The following is a 12,520-nucleotide window of genomic DNA, read 5'->3' on the forward strand; positions in this document are numbered from 1 at the left end:
TTAAGAAATTTACGTGCGGGGTTTGAACATACAGACCACGCCATGCAAAAAAACAAACAAAAAAACACCCAAAAAAACAACAAAAACAACAACAACAACAACAACAACAATAACAACAACAACAACAGCAGCAGCAGCAACAACAACAACAACAACAACAACAACAACAACAACAACAACACAAAACAAAACAAAACAAAAAAAACGTAAATTTTCAAGTCTTATAAAATTCTTTGCAGTTAATAAAAAAAAAACGAAATTTACGTGTGGAGTTTGAACCTAACCTATAGACCACGTCATGCACACAAAAAAACTCCCTCAAAAACACACGCTATCAACGTACCCACAGTAGAATTTTCACGGCCCGTTGTGCTATCATTGTTGCTAAGCGACGACATGGAAGAAAGTGGCTTTACCGATGATAGATAAATTAAAATAACGGTTTAAATTATCGGGGGTATTCTGAGACAAAAATTAACTATGATCACTCCAAGACTAATACACTAATGTTCTGTAAATTTTAAAGAAAATCTGTTCAGCCGTTTCGGAGGCTATAAGGAACGAACTCACACACAGAGACAAAGTTGCATTTATATAATTGTAGAGATTTGAGCAATTACAGCTTTTAATTCTTTTATGACTTAATTATATAACGTCGCAGGAACAATTAAACAAAGGAAAAAAAATAAAATAAAATCCGACTCGGTATTTTTATTTCCGTTTTAACACAAGTCGTTTATTACCGTTACTTTCTTTTTACTATTCATTTTATCTGCCTTGAGATTTACAAAAACCCGCCATCTTCACAATAGCTTAAAAGTCTCTTGTCGTCACTACAGAGCCACACGTCCATCTCATCCGCCGTTTTCTTTTTCCCGACCTCACGCTTGTTACAGCTAGCTATTTTTCGCTTTCGACTTTTTACGTCTATCTTACTCGGCGCACATGTTGCTTCTCTCAGCCAGGTGGTGTCCTTTTTTCTTGTCGCGCAAGCCCGCGCACAGTTCTTAATTTGCATATGTGTTTTATTGGCTACTGCTGCTAATATCTTCGCGTGCTGGTATTTCTCCACACACTCATACGCGCTCTGTTACAATTATATTTGATCTGTTTTTTAAATTTATATTCCAAAGTAATCAATTAGCTGACTTTTTTCATACCAAGAATAAATTAAATAAATCAATAATTTAAGTGCGCACATTGAATGTTAGATATTGGAATGTTGAACGTCTTAAATGACAATCCACTTGAAAATATAGACGTATTTCCAACATGTAAAGTCACGTTTAAAGCAAAATAAAACGAACTCACCAAACAAACATACAAAACTCAAAAATCCAAATTTAAATATGAATAATTCAAAATGTTTGGCTAAGAATCTCCAAAAACTTACAGAAACTTAATAAAATTCATTTAAACATTTAACCGACATATAGACTATAAAATTATTTAGATATGAATATTTTAAAAATTCTACACGCAAACTAGATATTAAGGTTTGACAACATGGCCTTTAACATTTAATGATACCGAAAAAAAACTCACACGGAGAGAACTTGAATGTCTACAAGACACTATCCTCTAGTGTCTAACGTTTCTCTTTACATGGGGTTTGTCAGGACAATCTGGCATGAGGATACTTTTCTATAGAAGTAAATGCTGACGAAATATTCAAAATCACATAGTATTCGTTGCCTAAATATGATCTCCTCGCTATGGCTAACCCACATTAGCTTTTACGAGGAATGGTGCAATTTCTCCAAGTGATGATACCCCAAGTAATGGCAGGAAGCGGGATACTTAACCAGACTAGACCAAGAGACCAAAAAGAAAAATATACTACAACATAAGAAAATGGTTAACTGAGGAGAGGAAAATTATGTTATCAATTTCTTTACTAGTTCAGTGTTTGAGGGATAAAGAACTTTAATGGAACATTCGAATATCTATGTATCTCATACAGAGTTCTAAGTGTTAGCCCCAGGTAGTGTGTCCTTGATTTCTGAGAACTTCGGCTGAAGTAAAATAAACAAAAAAGTCAAACCAAGAAAGCTTTTCATTTTTCTTTTTCTGGTTTAATTAATAACAGATAATAAAGAAAAAGTTATCAACACGAATTGTTTTAGGATAAAAAATAAATAAAAAGTTAACTAAGACAACTTTTTTGCATTTACTTGTTTCTAAAATCAACGTTAATAAAAATTGCAAAACCACATTTTTTCAATTAAAAATTATAAATAATAATAAAAAGTGCAAAAACATATTTTTTCCAATACAAAAAAAATAAAATGAATTGCCATTCACACAGCTCGCACGTTAGAAAGTACATATTATGAAAAATACTTCTTAGTTCATAAGATCTCTAGCTATGGTATAGCTGGAAATGTCTTCTCAATTATTAAATCATTTCTTTCTGATAGGTTCTTAAGAGTAGTAGTTGAGGGGCAAAAATCAGAAGCTCACAGTATTAATGCCGGTGTCCCTCAGGGGTCCATCCTGGGCCCAACTCTTTTCCTGATCTACATTAATGATCTTCCAAATCACATCCTTACATCATTTGTAGACATTTATGCTGACGACACTAAGCACATCTAAGACAGTAAACGACCAAGTTCTCTCCAATTCTCTCTCCTCTGATCTTGAGCACGTGGTACAATGGGGAAAGGAGTGGCTGGTTACTTTTAATGCATCTAAAACCAAGCTTCTCTCTTTACATCATCAACATTCTGATCCACATCTGGCATCAATTGAAATGAATGGCTCTCGTCTTCAGGAAGTCTCAAGTTTTGACAAGCGTCTGGGCTTGACCTTTACTCCTGATCTTAAATGGAACACGTACATCAAATCTGTTGCCAAGGCCGCTGGAAAAAATGGTGGGATCTTTCTATCGATCCGGTAAATATCTCACTGCTGATGCTATTCTCTATCTGTATAAGAGCCAGGTACGTCCAAGGATGGAATATTGTTGCCACATCTGGGTAGGAGTTGCTAGAAAGGACTTGTCCTGCCTTGATAGAGTTCAAAATAGACTTCGTAGCTTCGTAGGAGATGTCCTTTTCTCTTCCCTGCAACCTCTATCTCACAGAAGAGATGTTGTGAGTTTGTCTCTGATGTATCGTTATTTTCATGGAAGGTGTTCGACTGAGCTTCAATCTATGGTCCCCCCTCGCCAAACTTTCACAAGAAACACTCGTCTAGCTGTACACACGATCAATAATTCCCCCCACTCTTTATCTGTGCCTAAACCTAAACGTAGATTCCATGAACAAAGCTTCCTTCTTAGAACTGCACGCCTGTGGAATTGTTTTCCGTTTTCCTGCTTTCCGGCTGACTACAATATGGTTGTGTTCAAGTCCAACATAAATAAGTTCTTGATGAGCCGTTCTATATAAGTTATCAAATTTACCAAATTTTCATTACTAATGATTACTATATTGTCTAATGTCTACTGTACACTCTTTAACCCTTATCCTTGAGTGGCCTCTTGACCTTGATAAGTGGTGATGCCTATGTAAAAAAAAATACTTCTTACTTTTCACATGAAACAGAATCCACTTGTAAGATTCAAAATATGGATATTTGATGAGCACTGGGTGATCCCTTCGTTGCAATTTCTCCTTTTATATAAGACTTTAATAGAATCTATATTTTACAAGTTATTTTCACACTATCAAATAACACGCTGTCTGAAAAGTCATCTGTCAAACTCTATGAGTTAGCATTCGTAAGCAACGTGAATTGGGAACAAATACATCGAAGACATTGCTAAAGCTGCTGCAAAACACGTGGTATCCCTCTACCATGCTAGAAAATTACTCGGACTAGGGAGTATTTTATATTTCTATGGAGCCCCCCCACCCCATCGCTCATACAGGAAGTATTGTTACATCTCGGCTGGTGCAGCTACAACTAGTCTCCCCCTTTCTCTCTCCCTCTCTCTCTCTCTCTCTCTCTCTCTCTCTCTCTCTATATATATATATATATATATATATATATATATATATATATATATATATATACCATAATAAGAATCCAAAAAAGAGTCTCCGATCTAATAGGTCCCGCACTATCGGTTAAATTCCAACTTCTGTTCAACCCTTGCATTTTTTTACACAGTGGTCACCACTCATCAAGGCTCGGAAGCCACTGAGGGATAAGGGTTATTGCAAGTACAGTACGTTAGTGTAGAGATTTAATGAAGTGTTCACTTAAGGGGCGGTTCATCAGGAATTTGTTTACGTTGGACTTGAAGACATCCAGGTTGTAGTCATCCAGGTTACATCCCTGTATCTGTTTTACAAGTACTTTAATGGAACGTGCTCTGATGCACTCATTGCACTTGTGCCCCATCTCACTGCTCAACGCCCCATAGTCCCTTGTTAAACATGAGCCCAAATAGTAGCCCCTTACGTTCAAGTGACAATATGATTTGTTTGGGATGAAAAAAAAGTCATGTATACATGTATAACGAATGAAATATTTGAAGATATGAAAACTCGAGGCATAAACACTTTTAATAAAACAACTTAATATGTTTGATGTCGGAATAAAACAAAACTACCACACCTTTATCGATAATTACATTTTCTGTCACTAACTTTCGATTTATCTTTTGTTCTCGCTCCCTCCCTCCCCTATTCTCACTCTCTCCCCCCTCTCTCTCTCTCTCTTTCTCTTTCTCTCTCTCTCCATATCAAATAATTTTGATCGGGTTCGTTTTCCTACTGACAATGCGTCCATTTCAATTACTGACGTTGTCTTTTCATGACAAACATCAAAAAAGATTAAAAAAAAAAAACTCGTTTGCATTTTCCGGAGGAAAAACAACAAATCGATTACAGACGTTGATTGTCCTCTTGTTTTATAATCAGATGAAATTGATTCATATTGATCCAGCTCAGTCTTTTCATGCATACATACACAAACACACACATATATATATATATATATATATATATATATATATATATATATATATATATATATATATATATATACAACATATATACAGCACAATCTTGTTGATACATCGTTTCTCGTGAGATTATTGAAGTTAAGAGACATTATGCTTGGTTAATAGTAAATGGAGATTGCAGATAGGAAGACGGTTTGCTTATTATGTTATTGTTTTTAATTATTTTACACGTCTAGCCTCTGGATTCGAAAATGGTCGATTCAGGAGAAATGCGGTTGTTCATTGCGCAACCTTTGCTTTACATTAGACACTATGAGTAAACTAGAGATTATTCAGTCTGTCTCGAAACTGAACGGAATTCTCTCTCTCTCCCTGTCTGTCTGTCTGTCTCTCTCTCTCTCTCTCTCTCTCTCTCTCTCTCTCTATATATATATATATATATATATATATATATATATATATATATATATATATATATATATATAGAAGTAGCTCCAGTTCTCTCCAAACTTTACAACAAATGCCTTAATGAATCTTGCTTTCCTGCCTGCTGGAAAACTGCTTCTGTAGTAACAGTTTTCAAGAATTCTGGCGAAAGAACTGACCCAGTAAATTATCGCCCCATTAGCCTCCTCCCACTTTTCGCCAAAATATTTCAGACAATGATTAACCAAGCTCTGGTCCATCACCTTACAGATGCTAAACTTCTGATTGACCAACAATATGGATTTAGTCAAGCCCGTTCAACAGCAGACCTCCTAACTGTAATCTCAGAACGTATATACGAGCCACTGGACAAAGCAGGGGAGGGTAGCTCTAGATATATCTAAGGTTTTTGACAGGGTATGGCATGAAGGTCTTCTCAGGAAAATCAGATCATATGGTATCACTGGAAGAATACATGACATAATTAAATCCTTAGATAAGAGAACAATCCAGGTGGTCATCGACGGTCGTACATCTAAACAATACGATATACATGCGGGAGTACCTCAGGGGTCTATCCTGGGACATGTGTTATTCCTAATATTCATAAATGTCCTCCTCGACAAAATTGCCTGTGAGATGGGTATATATGCTGACGGCACCACACTCTATAACAGACACGACAGGAAAACAAATGAACACATATCTAAAGAAATGGCAGAAGCACTAGAGGATGACCTCCGATCAGTAGTGGAATGGGGACATGAATGGATGGTCACATTCAATGCTGCCAAGACAAAACTCATTTCCTTCAATAATTACAAGAAACCTTCTCTACCACCAATGGCAATAGCCAGTGACTCTTTGTCTGAAAGTACATTTTTTAAACTCCGCGACCTAACGCTCTCGAGAAACATGAGTTGGAACAATTACATTGAGAGTATTGCCAGGACGGCTGCAAAGAGGGTGGGTTCTCTCTACCGTGCTGGAAAGCTACTGACGTCCGAAAATATCCTATGCTTCTGTAGGGCCATCATTCGCCCATGTATGGAGTTTGTTGTGATATTTGGGCTGGCGCATCTACCACTGGTCTCTCGCTCCTAGCCAAGGTTCAAAGGAGAGTCGCCAATCTGATAGGTCCTGAACTGTCATCTAAACTTAAGCCCCTGACCCATCGACGAAATGTTGCATCCCTCTGCCTTTTCTACAAGTACTTTAACGGTGAATGCTCTGACGAACTGCAAGCACTTGTGCCCCCTCGACGTAAATACCTCCGAAAAACCCACAAGCAGCTAAATCCCACCCCTTCACAGTAGAGATCCCTAGATGTAAGAGAGCCTTCTACTCCAGTAGTTTTCCCTAGGGCAGCTAAACTTTGGAATTCCCTGTCGGGTTCCTGCTTCCCCAACTGTACTGACATGCAAAAGTTCAAGTGCAACGTGAACCGACATCTTACTGGCCAACTCCCTACACGGCACCCCTGATGCCCATGTCTCTGATAGTAGCCCCTACAACATAATGCCAATATGCCTTGTAAAATGTAATATATATATATATATATATATATATATATATATATATATATATATATATATATATATTAAAATAAGGGCTGGTCACCAACAATGTGTATTTTTTAACATTATTTTATTATTCCGTGTTTTGGGTTTTCATTGAAAATTATGTTTAGATCATTGTAATAATGTTTTTAACGCGTTTCAGGCGTTATGTGAAGCCTCCTCTTCAGAAAGTATTTAAAATGTTTAGAATATATTCAAGATGTGTTAAAAATGTAAAATAACATTTTCGTAGTTCATTTGAAATGTTTACGAGACATGGAAATATGTGTAAATGATTCTACTTTTCATTCGTATGTTCAATTTTTATTACTGGTTCATTGGGCTGGACTGTGGTCACTGATTTCTTATGTATCTCTCTCTCCCTCCCCCCCCTCTCTCTCTCTCTGCTTGTGTTTCTATTTATATTTAATATTTTCTTTATTTTTTCTGATTTTTTCTTTTTTTACTCTTACTTGAGTGGGGGTGAGGGGCCCATTGGTACTTGATCAACTGGATGCATAGGGTAGGATATGTGTGTGTGTGTGTGTGTGTGTGGGTGGGTGGGTGGTTGTGTGAGTGTGTGTTTTCTTTTATTGGTTTGAAGAATGTATGTTTTGTTTTATAGTATTATAAAGTTATTTGCTTCCCTAGGAAGGTAACTGTGATCCAAGGTTGTTAGTAATGTGTGTGTGTGGTATGCGTGTGTGTCTGTGTGTTTTAATGTGTCGGTTCTGATTTATGTGTGGGTGTGAATATGTATATGGACGTGCATGCGAGTGTGCCTTGCATTTCATGTTTTTGTGTGTTGATATTAGGCTCTGTTTAGTTCGGGAGTGAATCTTGTTATGAATTTCTTTCCTGTGTAAGTAAATAAAAATAAAAATAATTGTCTATTTGGAAGATTGGCATTATTTTTGAGCTATTTCCACTGCATTTGTGTACGTGTTTTGAAACATAGGGGTGTCTGTTACTGCAATTTTGATGTTGCTCTTATGTAAGGCCACTCTATTGCTGAAATTTTTGGTGGTGCCTATGTAGGATTTGTTGCATGCTGTGCATCTTAGTGCATATACTATATTTCTGGAAGTGCAATTTTGATCCTTTTTTATTTTGAATGTTTGTGTTGGGTTTTTGAATATGTATGTGTTTCCTTCTATTATTATGTCACATACTCAACATCGCCGTTTGTTGCATTTTGTAACCCCTTTTGTAGTGTGTGGAACGAGTTTTGAGGAAGTTAGGATGTGTTTTAAGTTTTTGGGTTGGCGTTTGCTTTTTATTATTTTTGTTGTTTTAAGTATGTTTTTTAGTTTGTCGTTCTGATTGAGGAAGATAAGGTTTTTTGTTATCCGTATAAATAGTTCTAGGTTGTTTGTGTTGTGTGTGGAGACGTATGCTAAAATTTGTTCTTTGTTGTGTTCTTTTGGGATTTTTAGTTGGTCTGTTGGAATTTTTTCAGCCAGTTCAATACCTTTCTGTATTAGTGGTAGTGGATATGCTCTTTTCCGCAGGATTATTTGCAGTTCATTCAGTCTAGTCGAACGGAGGTGTCTGTCTGTTACTATGGTGCAGACTCTACGTGCTAGGGAGTAGGGTATTGATTTTAGACAGTTTTTAGGATGGTGGCTTTTGAAGTGGAGGTATTGTTGAGTGTTTGTGGGTTTGTGGAAGATGCCTGTAATTATGTTGTTGTTTTTGATTGTTACTAGGATATCTAGGTAAGGTAGTTCTGTGGGGCTTTGTTCTAGTGTGAAGTTTATTTTTGGGTGTAAATTTTGTAGCAAAGTGTGGAGTTCTCTGATATCCCCCATGTGGTCCTCCAAAGGATATAGCAGTTCCAAGATTTAATGAAGAGTGTTTTTATATTGTGCCCGTATTTCTTCTCTATCCTTTCATAAAGGGTCTCTTCTAGGAAGGCGAGTGTAAGGGTAGTATATTTTGCTGCCATTTTAGTACCCATTACTCTGCCTGGATGTAGTTGTCATTATTGAATTGGAAGGAGTTGTTATTGAGGATTATGTCAATGCTGTCAATCACGAATTGTTTATTGAATCTGATGTGTAAAGTCTGTGTATGTTTGTCAATCCAATATGATATAGCTTCTTTTTCTAGGTTGTGTGGGATATTGCTATATGGGCTGCTCACATCGAATGTGGCTAGTATTGTTCCATCGTCTACTGTTTGTGGTAGGGAGCTAATGAAGTGTGTATCATCTCTTACATAACTTCTGACTAGATTGGTGAAGGGCTGTAATAATATATCTATTAAGTTGCTAAGTCTGCTTGTTAAGCATGATGGTCCTGCTACCATGGGTCTGAATGTGAGATCATTGCGGATTGGCGTGCTTATGTACTCCGACTGTTGTATGTTGATGGAAAATCTGGTTAGATTTGTGTATTTTGGGTAGTTCATAGAAGATGTTTGTTATTGTTGTGAAGATTGTAAGGAAGAGTCTTTTTTCTTTTTTAGTTAATGTACTATTGAATGTTGTGCAGAGTTTTGTTATTTTAGATATGGTTGTGTCGTCTATGTTAGAGCTAATTAATTTGTAATAATTTTTGTTTCTAGTGATTCTAAAATTTTTGTTTTATAGAAGTTCTTATTCATGATAACCACTGGATTACCTTTGTCTGCTTCCTTTATAACTAAGTTGTTATTATGTCGAATTTTTTAAGTGCTTGATTTTGTTTTCGTGTTAGATTACTGGTGGGGTTTTCTTTTTGTTGGGGGTTGAGGTTCCAGAGCCTTTCAGAGAAAGTATTTAGTTCTTTTGTGTTGTTATGTTTGTTGGGGAAGTATGTTGATTTGTTTTTCACTAGAGAATCGTTTATTGTATTATCACTGTCATTAAGTATATCTATCGTTCTAAATTTGCGTTCAAATTCTTTAAGGTCTTTCTTTAACTCTGCTATGTTACTTTTGGGGGTTGGGCAGAATTTGAGGCCTAGTTTTAGTACTTCAATTTCGTCCTTTCTAAGTGTCTCTATAATAAACACTTAGTTATAAAGGAAGCAGACAAAGGTAGCGCGGTGGTTATCATGAATAAGAACTACTACAAAACAAAAATTCCCGTCTAGCTGAAACCACTGTCAATAATTTTCCGCACTCTTGATCTGTGCCTAAATCAAAACGTAGATTCCATGAACAAAGCTTCTTTCTTAGAACTGCACACCTGTGGAACTCTCTACCGCTTGCCTATCTTTATTGAAATGTATTCTTTGTCTTGCATATAATAAAAGTTCTAGGTTTGAAATTTAACCATTTCACATTATAAAATTTAAATTACTAAATTATATATATATATATATATATATATATATATATATATATATATATATATATATATATAAGTGAACGTGTGTATGTGTACATTTCCCTACGCAATAACTCTGTCAATGTTTAGTATACAGACTCGAAATTTGATTCACAGGGTACTGAGATTTGGGAAAATCGATGTGATCGATTTTTGGCCAGAAATTTGGCGATTAAGGGGTCAAAGTCCAACGATTTTACCTTTGAGAACTCTACCAAACACCTCCGACAATTTTGGGTCTACGCACTTGAAATTTTAGATATAGGCTTCTTGGACATGGATCTAACTTAATAACTTGATTTGAGCCAAAAACAATAAATTGTAAGGGGTCATAATAGGGGTCAAAGTTAAAAATAAATTGACCTCTGCGGTCTCTTCCAAATTACTCCGACAATTTCTGGTCTAAATATTTGAAATTTTACATAAAGAGTATTCAGAGATAGGACAAGCTTTTTCATCAGTTTGGGTCGAAAATTTTTAGTTACTAATATATAAATGTATGTATGTATGTCTGTTTGCATGTCTGCCTTAAACTTTCAATAGAGGCGACGGATTTTTCAAAGATCAGTATCGTTTTTAAGTTTGACCTTTCATACACCAAACATCGATAAATTGGCTAAAAACATTAATATCTTCTCCTTCAGCTAGGCACTTTTTTACAGGGGAGATGTCACTTTTTACGCCGATATTTTTTAAAGTTATTCTCTCCTTTAGATTGTCTAGCCTTAATTTAAAAAAAAATGTCGCTTCCGGTTTGGCGGTGATCGTAACAGCATAAACGTTAGGATTTACCCCGTTCTTTTCCGCCTTTGCGGTACGGGTTCGAGCCTGCCTTTCTACTACCAGTTTTTTTTGTGCTCAACATACACATCCAAACACCCGGGCAACGCCGGGCTGAAATGGTAGTATCTCTCTATATATAAAAGTGAAAGTGTCTGTGTATGTGTGTACATTTCCCTACGCAATAACTCTGTCAATTTTTAGTCTACATACTCGAAATTTGATATACAGGGTACTGAGATTTGGGAAAATCCATGTGATCGGGTTTCGGCCAGAAATTTGGCGATTAAGGGGTGAAAGTTCAACGATTTTACCTTTGAGAACACTACCAAACTCCTCCGACAATTTTGGGTCTAAACATGTGAAATTTTAGACGCTTGATAAGTTTCACCTAAAAAGTTAGGAGGATACATAAATTGAAACATTCTGAAATTAGCAACTCTAAACAAAGCTTTTATGTTGTTTATTCATAAAACCGTGTTTATGTAATGACAATTATGCGTCTTATGACGATCTGTGAATAAGAACTCAGTATATTTATATTACTCAAACACATACGTACACATCAATCAAATTTCATCCTAATTCTCATAGCCGCAATGTTGCATCGTTGTGCCTATTTTACAAATGTTATAATTATGCTTTGACGAACTCATTGCACTCGTGCAACATCGACGTAAATATCCCCGAATAGCCCGACAAGCAGCAAAATCCCACCCCACACTGTAGAAAATCCTAAATGCTGGAAGGCATTCTACTCTTATTGTTTTTTCCTAAATGACGCTTATTTATACACGCACTAGCAAGAAGGTAGACCAATACACATACACAATGCCACGCTGCCAAATACTCACATAAACATATTACTTACACACGCATATTCACAATATCATTACTATAAAATCAGCATTTTTACCAAAACATATGTTATACTATGAGCATTTAATGACATGAAAATAACATTTATATTTTATATTCGTATATAAAAATGTTTTGTTATTGAATTTAGATTTTCTCCACTTTTTCTTTTACAAACTCTATTTATGTTTTAGGTAGACGTTGCTATCTGATGACCCTTCTATATTTTTTCAATCTTTAATCTTATTTTCATTTTATTACGTATGAATTTTCGTAAAATCCTTAATCAAAAAATATGTATAACCCTTAATAAAAAAGTGTAAAATCATAAAAAAAAACACGTAAAACCCTTAAAAAAAACCGTGAAATCCTTTAAAAAACGTAAAATCCTTAATAAAAAGCGTAAAACACTTAATCAAATGAAAAAAGCATAAACCCTTAATACCAAAAACAAAAAAAAACAACAAAAAACGCAAAACCCTTAATCAAAAAAGGCGTAAAACCCTTTATAAAAAGGGTAAAACTCTTTATTAAAAAAAGCTTTAATAAAAAAACTTTAATAAAAACAACCTTTAATAAAAAGCGTAGGACCCTTAATCAAATAAAAAAGCATAAAACCCTTAATAATAAAAAAGGGTAAAAACCTTAATAAAAAATACAATAAAATAA

The sequence above is a fragment of the Euprymna scolopes genome, chromosome 7 (genome assembly GCF_053919585.1).
Source record: "Euprymna scolopes isolate OS-2025 chromosome 7, ASM5391958v1, whole genome shotgun sequence".
NCBI lineage: Eukaryota > Metazoa > Mollusca > Cephalopoda > Sepiida > Sepiolidae > Euprymna > Euprymna scolopes.